The sequence below is a fragment of the Lissotriton vulgaris genome, unplaced genomic scaffold (genome assembly GCF_964263255.1).
Source record: "Lissotriton vulgaris unplaced genomic scaffold, aLisVul1.2 SCAFFOLD_301, whole genome shotgun sequence".
Taxonomy (NCBI): domain Eukaryota; kingdom Metazoa; phylum Chordata; class Amphibia; order Caudata; family Salamandridae; genus Lissotriton; species Lissotriton vulgaris.
In genome coordinates this window covers 965,540-978,030 of record NW_028244321.1, presented here as the reverse complement: position 1 = coordinate 978,030, position 12,491 = coordinate 965,540, and the positions used below count along the sequence as shown (strand labels likewise).

General features: G+C 41.3%; 4 non-coding genes across 4 annotated transcripts; all 4 read right to left on the bottom strand.

Moving 5' to 3' along the window:
* Positions 1-2,584: 2,584 nt before the first annotated feature.
* Positions 2,585-2,666, bottom strand: TRNAY-AUA (transfer RNA tyrosine (anticodon AUA)). The gene has a single exon. It is a non-coding gene; the product is annotated as a tRNA-Tyr (tRNA).
* A 2,848-nt stretch (positions 2,667-5,514) lies between these two features.
* TRNAS-AGA (transfer RNA serine (anticodon AGA)) lies at positions 5,515-5,596 on the bottom strand. The gene has a single exon. It is a non-coding gene; the product is annotated as a tRNA-Ser (tRNA).
* A 4,441-nt stretch (positions 5,597-10,037) lies between these two features.
* TRNAH-GUG (transfer RNA histidin (anticodon GUG)) lies at positions 10,038-10,109 on the bottom strand. The gene has a single exon. It is a non-coding gene; the product is annotated as a tRNA-His (tRNA).
* Positions 10,110-11,411: 1,302 nt separating this feature from the next.
* Positions 11,412-11,493, bottom strand: TRNAS-AGA (transfer RNA serine (anticodon AGA)). Its single transcript has one exon. It is a non-coding gene; the product is annotated as a tRNA-Ser (tRNA).
* Between the last annotated feature and the right edge of the window lie 998 nt (positions 11,494-12,491).

Sequence of the window (12,491 nt, the reverse complement as noted above, 5' to 3'; positions counted from 1 at the left end):
TCTACCATCTTTGAGTATTTGAGGCTCCTTTGTAAGTGCTTATATTTTTTCCTTGAAGAGCTATATAATAAAGGGGTCCGGGAAGGATTGCATTTATGGAAGATAAAAGAAGGCCCACTTGTCTCACCAAATGCTGTAGAGAAACCTGATGTTTTACTCATGTTATCCTTAGTTCGTTTTTGTTAGACCTTGCATTCTTAAGGTGGTCCCAACCCCACCTTATTGCTTTTCACCTCCGCATTTTGCTGTATCTTTTTGTTGGCCTTAGGACTCTGATCACTTTATCGCTACTAATCAGTGCTGAAGTGCACGTGCTTCTTCCCTAATCATGTGTATAATTGGAGTATACCTGACTGACAGATTTAATTTACTTGAAAGCCCCTTGTAAAGTGGTATACCATATACCCAGGGACTGATTGTGCCGCCCAAAGAAATAGCATTTCAAACCTGTCTCAAGCCTGCTACTGCAGTGCCTGTGCTGCAGTGTACTGCCACTTCGACTTGGCATTTAAAACTACTTGCCAAGCCTTAAACTCCAATTTTATTACATATCAGTAACCCCTAAGGTAGGCCCTAGGTAGTCCTAGGGGCATCATGCTATGTAAGTAAAAGGTAAGACATGTACTGTGGTAGTTTGTATGTCCTAGTAGTATCAAACAGTCTATTACATTTTTCACTACTGTGAGGTCTGCCCCTCTCATAGGTTAGCATTGGGTATTCCCTTATACTTTTTGGGGGGTAATTCCATATCAGAGAGGAGAAGCTTTATTTATTTATTGATAAATCCTATCTACTGGTGAGGTTGGATTTAATCTTACTATTGTGTAAATGCCATTTTTAGAGAGTGAGCATTTCTCTGCACTTACTGCTCTATTTGCATTGAAACCTGTCTTCGATTGACGTCTGGATTGGGCTGCGAGACAGCTACATATGTGCATTCCCTGTAGACAGCCACAACACAGGTCACTCAACTGCAACTGCATTCATCTGCATTCTGATTGGCCTGGGGAAGAGCTCCGCTCCCCTTACCGCAAATATGTTCAAGAACGATAATTTATGTCAGTAAGTACAGTATACCTACATCTTATAATCATGTGTGTTTTAAATAATTTGTTGTTAGATCGTTTAAATATTGAAAAGGATCTGTTTTTAATAGACATTTTACAAAAACAACTGGTACATTTGGGAATTCTGTAAAGGAAAAACCCAACTGCCGTGACATTGCCAACCACAATGCCGTGACTCGGATTCAAACAGAGGTTGCTGCGGCCACAACGCAGAGTACTAACCACTATACGATCACGGCGAGCTACTTGGGCTCAATAACGTACAGTGACATGAAGAAATTATAATTCGGAACACTCAGGGCTACTCCTGTGATAGGCTGAATGTGTTCATTGCTTCCTCATTCCTTATACAAAGGCTTTATCTCCTCAGTGGTTGATAGGCTGAAACTGTTTCCTGGCCGCCTGCTTGTGAACTGGCAGGAGTCAAAGATCACACATACACTGGTGGGCCTGTGATGGGACACCAATGCAGAGAAACACACCTGGCGCAGATATTCTATTCTGTTTATTAGACCTGCATCTCCCCTGTACCTCCTCAAGCCATCTGTATGTGAAGCAAGAAAGAGTTAAGGAACGGTCCATCTACACTTTTATTGGGAGGATGCTGCCTTGAGCTCCTCCCAGCTAATCACACAAACAGCAGTAAAGCAAGATAACTACACAGTTAGGGGGGACTGCATGGTTAGGTTTTTGAGGAATTATTGAAACTGACCTCAGTGACCCATAATCAGAGCTGTGGCTAATGACTGCATGCCTAATTATGATGAAGCAAGCACCATGGCTCGTAGGGGCCCCACAACACACTTTTCTTAGCTCATTGAATTAAAGTATAAACTTCTGCCATGTGTGAGTGGTAAAGGCGTGTTAATTTTGTTGCTTTTCAAATTCACGTCTGACAACAAGACGAAGGAACATTGGGGCATCAGACGCTTTGGAAAGTAGCCACCAACCGCAGAGAAAGAGAGAAAGAGGGAAAAGACAGTATGAGGTGTGGAGAAAACAGCAGCAGGTACAAGGAGCTCAAATGAGATTAATGGCGCCTAAATAGAGCACGTAAAGGAACAGTTATAAATCTAAGAAAAGACTAGGAAAAAACACAGAAAGAGCTTGTAGATGAAATTCTCTTCCAGGAACAGCAGGTTAAGAGAAATTACACAGGGAGCAGTTAAGCTTGTAACACGGGGGAGAATAGAAAAGAAAATGCAGTTTTATGAAGTGTGTTTGCCTAATCCAGCTAGCACTTTTATTTTATTTCTCTATTTGCTTCTTTTATTGGTAAAGTAAGTTTCAAGTGCATGCACAGGTATGACCGAGAGAGCCAGGGTATAATAATTTGAAGCGTTTGCACCAGCGCTAATGAAGGACGAGAGTTATAGCAAAGATATGAAAGGGGGAGCGATAATAAATATGTGATATGGCAATAGTGACACCAAAATAAGCCACCTATTTATAAAACTGACATGGAAGAAATACTAAAGGTTAACTTCTGAAATTGTAGCCGATGTTAAAAAGATTCTCATTGTCGGCAGGATTCGAACCTGCGCAGGGAGACCCCAATGGATTTATAGTCCATCGCCTTAACCACTCGGCCACAACAACTGACTGTAAGGTGTGTGCACATAATCTGTATGCAAGTTTTCAAGGTGTCCCACAGCAAATTCCTGATATTCTGCAATGCACTTTTTAAAAATAAGGTTTTTTTCAGCAGGCACATTCTCTCCTAAAAACAAAAATTGCATGCGTATATCTCTAGTTTGGAATACCATAGGCTTGCATGCATACTCTCATGGGTCACTCAAGTTTTTTGGACCCTATTGCACTCTGTTTTTGTGCTGCTTTTAGTATATGTCCCATATTACAGAAGTCTACCATCTTTGAGTATTTGAGGCTCCTTTGTAAGTGCTTATATTTTTTCCTTGAAGAGCTATATAATAAATGGGTCCGGGAAGGATTGCATTTATGGAAGATAAAAGAAGGCCCACTTGTCTCACCAAATGCTGTAGAGAAATCTGATGTTTTACTCATGTTATCCTTAGTTCGTTTTTGTTAGACCTTGCATTCTTAAGGTGGTCCCAACCCCACCTTATTGCTTTTCACCTCCGCATTTTGCTGTATCTTTTTGTTGGCCTTAGGACTCTGATCACTTTATCGCTACTAATCAGTGCTGAAGTGCACGTGCTTCTTCCCTAATCATGTGTATAATTGGAGTATACCTGACTGACAGATTTAATTTACTTGAAAGCCCCTTGTAAAGTGGTATACCATATACCCAGGGACTGATTGTGCCGCCCAAAGAAATAGCATTTCAAACCTGTCTCAAGCCTGCTACTGCAGTGCCTGTGCTGCAGTGTACTGCCACTTCGACTTGGCATTTAAAACTACTTGCCAAGCCTTAAACTCCAATTTTATTACATATCAGTAACCCCTAAGGTAGGCCCTAGGTAGTCCTAGGGGCATCATGCTATGTAAGTAAAAGGTAAGACATGTACTGTGGTAGTTTGTATGTCCTAGTAGTATCAAACAGTCTATTACATTTTTCACTACTGTGAGGTCTGCCCCTCTCATAGGTTAGCATTGGGTATTCCCTTATACTTTTTGGGGGGTAATTCCATATCAGAGAGGAGAAGCTTTATTTATTTATTGATAAATCCTATCTACTGGTGAGGTTGGATTTAATCTTACTATTGTGTAAATGCCATTTTTAGAGAGTGAGCATTTCTCTGCACTTACTGCTCTATTTGCATTGAAACCTGTCTTCGATTGACGTCTGGATTGGGCTGCGAGACAGCTACATATGTGCATTCCCTGTAGACAGCCACAACACAGGTCACTCAACTGCAACTGCATTCATCTGCATTCTGATTGGCCTGGGGGAGAGCTCCGCTCCCCTTACCGCAAATATGTTCAAGAACGATAATTTATGTCAGTAAGTACAGTATACCTACATCTTATAATCATGTGTGTTTAAATAATTTGTTGTTAGATCGTTTAAATATTGAAAAGGATCTGTTTTTAATAGACATTTTACAAAAACAACTGGTACATTTGGGAATTCTGTAAAGGAAAAACCCAACTGCCGTGACATTGCCAACCACAATGCCGTGACTCGGATTCAAACAGAGGTTGCTGCGGCCACAACGCAGAGTACTAACCACTATACGATCACGGCGAGCTACTTGGGCTCAATAACGTACAGTGACATGAAGAAATTATAATTCGGAACACTCAGGGCTACTCCTGTGATAGGCTGAATGTGTTCATTGCTTCCTCATTCCTTATACAAAGGCTTTATCTCCTCAGTGGTTGATAGGCTGAAACCGTTTCCTGGCCGCCTGCTTGTGAACTGGCAGGAGTCAAAGATCACACATACACTGGTGGGCCTGTGATGGGACACCAATGCAGAGAAACACACCTGGCGCAGATATTCTATTCTGTTTATTAGACCTGCATCTCCCCTGTACCTCCTCAAGCCATCTGTATGTGAAGCAAGAAAGAGTTAAGGAACGGTCCATCTACACTTTTATTGGGAGGATGCTGCCTTGAGCTCCTCCCAGCTAATCACACAAACAGCAGTAAAGCAAGATAACTACACAGTTAGGGGGGACTGCATGGTTAGGTTTTTGAGGAATTATTGAAACTGACCTCAGTGACCCATAATCAGAGCTGTGGCTAATGACTGCATGCCTAATTATGATGAAGCAAGCACCATGGCTCGTAGGGGCCCCACAACACACTTTTCTTAGCTCATTGAATTAAAGTATAAACTTCTGCCATGTGTGAGTGGTAAAGGCGTGTTAATTTTGTTGCTTTTCAAATTCACGTCTGACAACAAGACGAAGGAACATTGGGGCATCAGACGCTTTGGAAAGTAGCCACCAACTGCAGAGAAAGAGAGAAAGAGGAAAAAGACAGTATGAGGTGTGGAGAAAACAGCAGCAGGTACAAGGAGCTCAAATGAGATTAATGGCGCCTAAATAGAGCACGTAAAGGAACAGTTATAAATCTAAGAAAAGACTAGGAAAAAACACAGAAAGAGCTTGTAGATGAAATTCTCTTCCAGGAACAGCAGGTTAAGAGAAATTACACAGGGAGCAGTTAAGCTTGTAACACGGGGGAGAATAGAAAAGAAAATGCAGTTTTATGAAGTGTGTTTGCCTAATCCAGCTAGCACTTTTATTTTATTTCTCTATTTGCTTCTTTTATTGGTAAAGTAAGTTTCAAGTGCATGCACAGGTATGACCGAGAGAGCCAGGGTATAATAATTTGAAGCGTTTGCACCAGCGCTAATGAAAGACGAGAGTTATAGCAAAGATATGAAAGGGGGAGCGATAATAAATATGTGATTTGGCAATAGTGACACCAAAATAAGCCACCTATTTATAAGACTGACATGGAAGTAATACTAAAGGTTCACTTCTGAAATTGTAGCCGATGTTAAAAAGATTCTCGTTGTCGGCAGGATTCGAACCTGCGCGGGGAGACCCCAATGGATTTCTAGTCCATCGCCTTAACCACTCGGCCACAACAACTGACTGCAAGGTGTTTGCACATAATCTGTATGCAAGTTTTCAAGGTGTCCCACAGCAAATTCCTGATATTCTGCAATGCACTTTTTAAAAATAAGGTTTTTTTCAGCAGGCACATTCTCTCCTAAAAACAAAAATTGCATGCGTATATCTCTAGTTTGGAATACCATAGGCTTGCATGCATACTCTCATGGGTCACTCAAGTTTTTTGGACCCTATTGCACTCTGTTTTTGTGCTGCTTTTAGTATATGTCCCATATTACAGAAGTCTACCATCTTTGAGTATTTGAGGCTCCTTTGTAAGTGCTTTATATTTTTTCCTTGAAGAGCTATATAATAAAGGGGTCCGGGAAGGATTGCATTTATGGAAGATAAAAGAAGGCCCACTTGTCTCACCAAATGCTGTAGAGAAACCTGATGTTTTACTCATGTTATCCTTAGTTCGTTTTTGTTAGACCTTGCATTCTTAAGGTGGTCCCAACCCCACCTTATTGCTTTTCACCTCCGCATTTTGCTGTATCTTTTTGTTGGCCTTAGGACTCTGATCACTTTATCGCTACTAATCAGTGCTGAAGTGCACGTGCTTCTTCCCTAATCATGTGTATAATTGGAGTATACCTGACTGACAGATTTAATTTACTTGAAAGCCCCTTGTAAAGTGGTATACCATATACCCAGGGACTGATTGTGCTGCCCAAAGAAATAGCATTTCAAACCTGTCTCAAGCCTGCTACTGCAGTGCCTGTGCTGCAGTGTACTGCCATTTCGACTTGGCATTTAAAACTACTTGCCAAGCCTTAAACTCCAATTTTATTACATATCAGTAACCCCGAAGGTAGGCCCTAGGTAGTCCTAGGGGCATCATGCTATGTAAGTAAAAGGTAAGACATGTACTGTGGTAGTTTGTATGTCCTAGTAGTATCAAACAGTCTATTACATTTTTCACTACTGTGAGGTCTGCCCCTCTCATAGGTTAGCATTGGGTATTCCCTTATACTTTTTGCGGGGTAATTCCATATCAGAGAGGAGAAGCTTTATTTATTTATTGATAAATCCTATCTACTGGTGAGGTTGGATTTAATCTTACTATTGTATAAATGCCATTTTTAGAGAGTGAGCATTTCTCTGCACTTACTGCTCTATTTGCATTGAAACCTGTCTTCGATTGACGTCTGGATTGGGCTGCGAGACAGCTACATATGTGCATTCCCTGTAGACAGCCACAACACAGGTCACTCAACTGCAACTGCATTCATCTGCATTCTGATTGGCCTGGGGGAGAGCTCCGCTCCCCTTACCGCAAATATGTTCAAGAACGATAATTTATGTCAGTAAGTACAGTATACCTACATCTTATAATCATGTGTGTTTAAATAATTTGTTGTTCGATCGTTTAAATATTGAAAAGGATCTGTTTTTAATAGACATTTTACAAAAACAACTGGTACATTTGGGAATTCTGTAAAGGAAAAACCCAACTGCTGTGAAATTGCCAACCACAATGCCGTGACTCGGATTCGAACCGAGGTTGCTGCGGCCACAACGCAGAGTACTAACCACTATACTATCAAGGTGAGCTACTTGGGCTCAATAACGTACAATGACATGAAGAAATTATAATTCGGAACACTCAGGGCTACTCCTGTGATAGGCTGAATGTGTTCATTGCTTCCTCATTCCTTATACAAAGGCTTTATCTCCTCAGTGGTTGATAGGCTGAAACCGTTTCCTGGCCGCCTGCTTGTGAACTGGCAGGAGTCAAAGATCACACATACACTGGTGGGCCTGTGATGGGACACCAATGCAGAGAAACACACCTGGCGCAGATATTCTATTCTGTTTATTAGACCTGCATCTCCCCTCTACCTCCTCAAGCCATCTGTATGTGAAGCAAGAAAGAGTTAAGGAACGGTCCATCTACACTTTTATTGGGAGGATGCTGCCGTGAGCTCCTCCCAGCTAATCACACAAACAGCAGTAAAGCAAGATAACTACACAGTTAGGGGGGACTGCATGGTTAGGTTTTTGAGGAATTATTGAAACTGACCTCAGTGACCCATAATCAGAGCTGTGGCTAATGACTGCATGCCTAATTATGATGAAGCAAGCACCATGGCTCGTAGGGGCCCCACAACACACTTTTCTTAGCTCATTGAATTAAAGTATAAACTTCTGCCATGTGTGAGTGGTAAAGGCTTGTTAATTTTGTTGCTTTTCAAATTCACGTCTGACAACAAGACGAAGGAACATTGGGGCATCAGACGCTTTGGAAAGTAGCCACCAACCGCAGAGAAAGATAGAAAGAGGGAAAAGACAGTATGAGGTGTGGAGAAAACAGCAGCAGGTACAAGGAGCTCAAATGAGATTAATGGCGCCTAAATAGAGCACGTAAAGGAACAGTTACAAATCTAAGAAAAGGGAAAGAAAAGACTAGGAAAAAACACAGAAAGAGCTTGTAGATGAAATTCTCTTCCAGGAACAGCAGGTTAAGAGAAATTACACAGGAAGCAGTTAAGCTTGTAACACGGGGGAGAATAGAAAAGAAAATGCAGTTTTATGAAGTGTGTTTGCCTAATCCAGCTAGCACTTTTATTTTATTTCTCTATTTGCTTCTTTTATTGGTAAAGTAAGTTTCAAGTGCATGCACAGGTATGACCGAGAGAGCCAGGGTATAATAATTTGAAGCGTTTGCACCAGCGCTAATGAAGGACGAGAGTTATAGCAAAGATATGAAAGGGGGAGCGATAATAAATATGTGATATGGCAATAGTGACACCAAAATAAGCCACCTATTTATAAAACTGACATGGAAGAAATACTAAAGGTTAACTTCTGAAATTGTAGCCGATGTTAGAAAGATTCTCGTTGTCGGCAGAATTCGAACCTGCACGGGGAGACCCCAATGGATTTCTAGTCCATCGCCTTAACCACTCGGCCACAACAACTGACTGCAAGGTGCGTGCACATAATCTGTATGCAAGTTTTCAAGGTGTCCCACAGCAAATTCCTGATATTCTGCAATGCACTTTTTAAAAATAAGGTTTTTTTCAGCAGGCACATTCTCTCCTAAAAACAAAAATTGCATGCGTATATCTCTAGTTTGGAATACCATAGGCTTGCATGCATACTCTCATGGGTCACTCAAGTTTTTTGGACCCTATTGCACTCTGTTTTCGTGCTGCTCTTAGTATATGTCCCATATTAAAGAAGTCTACCATCTTTGAGTATTTGAGGCTCCTTTGTAAGTGCTTTATATTTTTTCCTTGAAGAGCTATATAATAAAGGGGTCCGGGAAGGATTGCATTTATGGAAGATAAAAGAAGGCCCACTTGTCTCACCAAATGCTGTAGAGAAACCTGATGTTTTACTCATGTTATCCTTAGTTCGTTTTTGTTAGACCTTGCATTCTTAAGGTGGTCCCAACCCCACCTTATTGCTTTTCACCTCCGCATTTTGCTGTATCTTTTTGTTGGCCTTGGGACTCTGATCACTTTATCGCTACTAATCAGTGCTGAAGTGCATGTGCTTCTTCCCTAATCATGTGTATAATTGGAGTATACCTGACTGACAGATTTAATTTACTTGAAAGCCCCTTGTAAAGTGGTATACCATATACCCAGGGACTGATTGTGCCGCCCAAAGAAATAGCATTTCAAACCTGTCTCAAGCCTGCTACTGCAGTGCCTGTGCTGCAGTGTACTGCCACTTCGACTTGACATTTAAAACTACTTGCCATGCCTTAAACTCCAATTTGATTACATATCAGTAACCCCTAAGGTAGGCCCTAGGTAGTCCTAGGGGCATCATGCTATGTAAGTAAAAGGTAAGACATGTACTGTGGTAGTTTGTATGTCCTAGTAGTATCAAACAGTCTATTACATTTTTCACTACTGTGAGGTCTGCCCCTCTCATAGGTTAGCATTGGGTATTCCCTTATACTTTTTGGGGGGTAATTCCATATCAGAGAGGAGAAGCTTTATTTATTTATTGATAAATCCTATCTACTGGTGAGGTTGGATTTAATCTTACTATTGTATAAATGCCATTTTTAGAGAGTGAGCATTTCTCTGCACTTACTGCTCTATTTGCATTGAAACCTGTCTTCGATTGACATCTGGATTGGGCTGCGAGACAGCTACATATGTGCATTCCCCGTAGACAGCCACAACACAGGTCACTCAACTGCAACTGCATTCATCTGCATTCTGATTGGCCTGGGGGAGAGCTCCGCTTCCCTTACCGCAAATATGTTCAAGAACGATAATTTATGTCAGTAAGTACAGTACACCTACATCTTATAATCATGTGTGTTTAAATAATTTGTTGTTAGATCGTTTAAATATTGAAAAGGATCTGTTTTTAATAGACATTTTACAAAAACAACTGGTACATTTGGGAATTCTGTAAAGGAAAAACCCCACTGCCGTGACATTGCCAACCACAATGCCGTGACTCGGATTCGAACCGAGGTTGCTGCGGCCACAACGCAGAGTACTAACCACTATACGATCACGGCGAGCTACTTGGGCTCAATAACGTACAGTGACATGAAGAAATTATAATTCGGAACACTCAGGGCTACTCCTGTGATAGGCTGAATGTGTTCATTGCTTCCTCATTCCTTATACAAAGGCTTTATCTCCTCAGTGGTTGATAGGCTGAAACCGTTTCCTGGCCGCCTGCTTGTGAACTGGCAGGAGTCAAAGATCACACATACACTGGTGGGCCTATGATGGGACACCAATGCAGAGAAACACACCTGGCGCAGATATTCTATTCTGTTTATTAGACCTGCATCTTAGACCTGCATCCCCCCTGTACCTCCTCAAGCCATCTGTATTTGAAGCAAGAAAGAGTTAAGGAACGGTCCATCTACACTTTTATTGGGAGGATGCTGCCGTGAGCTCCTCCCAGCTAATCACACAAACAGCAGTAAAGCAAGATAACTACACAGTTAGGGGGGACTGCATGGTTAGGTTTTTGAGGAATTATTGAAACTGACCTCAGTGACCCATAATCAGAGCTGTGGCTAATGACTGCATGCCTAATTATGATGAAGCAAGCACCATGGCTCGTAGGGGCCCCACAACACACTTTTCTTAGCTCATTGAATTAAAGTATAAACTTCTGCCATGTGTGAGTGGTAAAGGCTTGTTAATTTTGTTGCTTTTCAAATTCACGTCTGACAACAAGACGAAGGAACATTGGGGCATCAGACGCTTTGGAAAGTAGCCACCAACCGCAGAGAAAGAGAGAAAGAGGGAAAAGATAGTATGAGGTGTGGAGAAAACAGCAGCAGGTACAAGGAGCTCAAATGAGATTAATGGCGCCTAAATAGAGCACGTAAAGGAACAGTTACAAATCTAAGAAAAGGGAAAGAAAAGACTAGGAAAAAACACAGAAAGAGCTTGTAGATGAAATTCTCTTCCAGGAACAGCAGGTTAAGAGAAATTACACAGAGAGCAGTTAAGCTTGTAACACGGGGGAGAATAGAAAAGAAAATGCAGTTTTATGAAGTGTGTTTGCCTAATCCAGCTAGCACTTTTATTTTATTTCTCTATTTGCTTCTTTTATTGGTAAAGTAAGTTTCAAGTGCATGCACAGGTATGACCGAGAGAGCCAGGGTATAATAATTTGAAGCGTTTGCACCAGCGCTAATGAAGGACGAGAGTTATAGCAAAGATATGAAAGGGGGAGCGATAATAAATATGTGATATGGCAATAGTGACACCAAAATAAGCCACCTATTTATAAAACTGACATGGAAGAAATACTAAAGGTTAACTTCTGAAATTGTAGCCGATGTTAAAAAGATGCTCGTTGTCAGCAGGATTCGAACCTGCGCGGGGAGACCCCAATGGATTTCTAGTCCATCGCCTTAACCACTCGGCCACAACAACTGACTGCAAGATGTGTGCACATAATCTGTATGCAAGTTTTCAAGGTGTCCCACAGCAAATTCCTGATATTCTGCAATGCACTTTTTAAAAATAAGGGTTTTTTCAGCAGGCACATTCTCTCCTAAAAACAAAAATTGCATGCGTATATCTCTAGTTTGGAATACCATAGGCTTGCATGCATACTCTCATGGGTCACTCAAGTTTTTTGGACCCTATTGCACTCTGTTTTCGTGCTGCTTTTAGTATATGTCCCATATTAAAGAAGTCTACCATCTTTGAGTATATGAGGCTCCTTTGTAAGTGCTTTATATTTTTTCCTTGAAGAGCTATATAATAAAGGGGTCCGGGAAGGATTGCATTTATGGAAGATAAAAGAAGGCCCACTTGTCTCACCAAATGCTGTAGAGAAACCTGATGTTTTACTCATGTTATCCTTAGTTCGTTTTTGTTAGACCTTGCATTCTTAAGGTGGTCCCAACCCCACCTTATTGCTTTTCACCTCCGCATTTTGCTGTATCTTTTTGTTGGCCTTAGGACTCTGATCACTTTATCGCTACTAATCAGTGCTGAAGTGCACATGCTTCTTCCCTAATCATGTGTATAATTGGAGTATACCTGACTGACAGATTTAATTTACATGAAAGCCCCTTGTAAAGTGGTATACCATATACCCAGGGACTGATTGTGCCGCCCAAAGAAATAGCATTTCAAACCTGTCTCAAGCCTGCTACTGCAGTGCCTGTGCTGCAGTGTACTGCCACTTCGACTTGACATTTAAAACTACTTGCCAAGCCTTAAACTCCAATTTTATTACATATCAGTAACCCCTAAGGTAGGCCCTAGGTAGTCCTAGGGGCATCATGCTATGTAAGTAAAAGGTAAGACATGTACTGTGGTAGTTTGTATGTCCTAGTAGTATCAAACAGTCTATTACATTTTTCACTACTGTGAGGTCTGCCCCTCTCATAGGTTAGCATTGGGTATTCCCTTATACTTTT